Raw genomic sequence first — 3,009 nt, 5'->3', positions numbered from 1 at the left:
GCCCTATAATTTCCTGGATGCTCTATTCCCCAAGACCACCTCCCCCTTCAGTTATGAAGAAGGGGCCTCACCACCTTCAGATTCCCTATCTAGGCTCTGGGTGGTTATTACTGTGGATTTTATAGTCAAGCTTCCCTTATCTGACAAGCATACCATCATCCTCCTGTAGGAGCCTGGCTGGGTAACACCCCTAGAAGAGGTGATGTAAGGCCTAGTGGGACTCAAACCCAAGTCTATAGGAGTACCAGGCAACAAACATCCCCACATTGCTACCTGTAATTTGATTATTCCTTGCAACACACAATCTGCAGTGGTTGAACACCAGGGGACGTTCCGTCTCAAGTGATCTGACTGACGGTGGTCTTAGCTATCCCCGATTGGCTCCTTGACCCTATATAAGCCCATGGGGTGTAAAAGGAAGTGTCCAGGGTCTGGTTGAAGAAATGCTGTTTCAGTGGTGATTGTGGGCTGCTGGCTGGGTGGGCAGAGTGAGATGGAAGAGAGAAATGAAACTGAAACCAGGCTAGACCATGAGGATAGGGAAAGCATTGACAAAGACTGGATGCAAGCAAGTGAAAAGCAAAGGGTAGATTCTCTGCACCCAGAAGAAGGACCAGCAAATAGGAGGGCAGGAAAGGGAAATGGGGGAAAATTACCCAATAGTAAAATCCCTAGATAAGGACACAAAAATAGGGGATATCAACCCCCTGAGAATGGCAGAGGGGATCAAAAAAGTGCTGGAGATATAGCCGGGGCCGGCTCTAGGTTTTTTGCTGCCCCAAGCAAAAAAAAATATTGGCCCCCCCCCCCCCCTTGGGGCCCCCCCCCCCCCCCCCCCCCCCCCCCCCCCCCACAACTGCACTCTCCTGCTGCCCCAGCCCTGGGTCACTGGTAACTCGCTCCCAGGGCGGGTCATTCAGCAGGAATTTTGGATGTGCATAGAACACAGACAGGATTGGTTCCCATATGGTTACAGAACTGCAGTAAAGTGGAACAATTTTCAGCTTGTGTGATTGAAGGATATCTGGATGCATATTATAAGGCTGTCCTACATAAATGAGGAAAAGTTGAAGTGCCTTTATTATTCTTTTGTTCCATTCTTTGTTTCTATGGGGAATTTGCCAATGCAATATCACGGTCTTCCTTTTAAACAAATAAAACTAAAACTAAAAAAACCCAGCAATGGCTGTTGAAAATAGCAATTTCAGTCCTAATAACCACTGGGAAGCATTTCTTGCTCAATTTATTCTACTTTTTCTACAGCAAGTTACAGTGCATCAGTATATTTGATTTGGGAGAAATGAAGTAACAGCTGCCCAAATTGAGCTTGAGCACTCCTGAATTTTGAGGGTGTTCAAATCTGGGAGGCAGGTGCTAGATTCCTTGTCTGAATATTAGCTAAATCTGGAAAAGAAAAGTCAATTTCTGCTTCCATGGCTCAGAAGTGTAAATCCTCCTACGTGCCTGGCACTGTATCTAAAGCTGCCCAGGTCCCAGTAGAGCCTCCCCTCCCTTACTTTTCCATTTAAATTCTAGTGGGATCCATGTACCTCCCTTGCTAGGCTTCAGATAGAGAGGTGCACTGTCCATTTAGTCCACCCAATTCTTTCTTTGGGGGAGATCCCAGGGCTGGGGCAGCAGGAGGTGCAGATGGGGGCCAGAGCTGGGGCGGCAGGGGGTGCGGGTGTGGGGAGGAGAAGAGCCCAGGACTGGGGTGGCAGGAGATGCGGGTGGGGGGAGAGCCCAGGGCTGGGGCAGCAGGTGGGGGCCAGAGCTGGGGCAGCAGGGGGTGTGGGTGGGGGAGAGTCCAGGGCTGGGGCAACACGGAGGTGTAGGGGGAGCCCAGGGCTGGGGTGGGTACAGCAAAAAACCTAGAGCTGGCTCTGTCCCTACCATTCACAGCAAGCTGCAGCATGAGGTTTCACTTCCACACTCCTTCCCCCCCCTTTCCTGTTAATTGCGGCCGAGGGAATGCTGGGAAATGTAGTTCTTTCCCTGCTCTGGGGCTGGCTCTATAGGCAGGGAGCTAACCAAGGAACTACAGCTCCCAGGGCCCCCTGTTGGTTTTCAGCTCCCATGCTGGATTCTTGCGCCCCTGCAAATTTGCCACCCCAAGCAACTGCTTGCTTTGCTGGTGCCTAGAGCCAGCCCTGGATATAGCAAGAGCTAAGTTGCTACCTGCTGGAAACTCATTAATATAATGTAAAAACAAAGACCAAGTAGCGAAACTCCTTTAGACAAAGGTGCTAGGTAAAATAAAAATAAGTTGTCAGCTATCCAAATTCCTCACAGAAACAAGGGTAGTATCTGGGGTCCCAAAGGAAATGTCAGGAAAGAAAGCAAGAAATAAGTGGAGATAAGGTGACAAGTGCTAAGAGGCTAATTAGCAGAAGAGGAAGTGACAGCAAGTGCTTGACAGCTGTGCTGGACACATTTTAAGGGAGGGATGTGACCAGATAGAGTAACTTTAGGGTATCAGATATTCCTCTTTCTGTGATATGCTACAGCTGCCAAAGATTTGGTCATGTAGCAAAGAATTCCAATGGGAAAATACAGTGCCGTAAGTGTGGAGGTGACCATTCATATAATGATTGTGAGGAAGGGACAGAACAAAACTGTTGCAACTGTGGAGGAAAACACAGCTCAGAATATGCAGACTTTATAGAGGGAAGCAAGCTAGAGAAATACAAAACCCCCAAGTTACTAATAACATCTCCTATGCTGAAGCTGTTAGGAGATACCTAAAAGAGAACCTGATGTGGGGAAAGGCAATAGCCTGCAACAAATGAATGGGAGGTAATGTGTAACATTGGGGTGAAAAGAGATCATTGCATTAATGGTTGATGTAATAAATAAAGATGGGGGTGTTGGGGGCCACTGGGCATAGCTACCAGGTAACTCGGGAGAGTGGAAGGCCAAAGTGTCGATGAAGCTCTTTTGCTCTGGGCCTATTTGAACCCCCAGACTCCATCTTGTGAACTCTCACCTACTTTTAGGCTAACTGCTTAT

The sequence above is a fragment of the Terrapene carolina genome, unplaced genomic scaffold (genome assembly GCF_002925995.2).
Source record: "Terrapene carolina triunguis isolate 2854851 unplaced genomic scaffold, T_m_triunguis-2.0 Scaffold419, whole genome shotgun sequence".
NCBI lineage: Eukaryota > Metazoa > Chordata > Testudines > Emydidae > Terrapene > Terrapene triunguis.
This window is presented reverse-complemented; position numbering follows the sequence as displayed.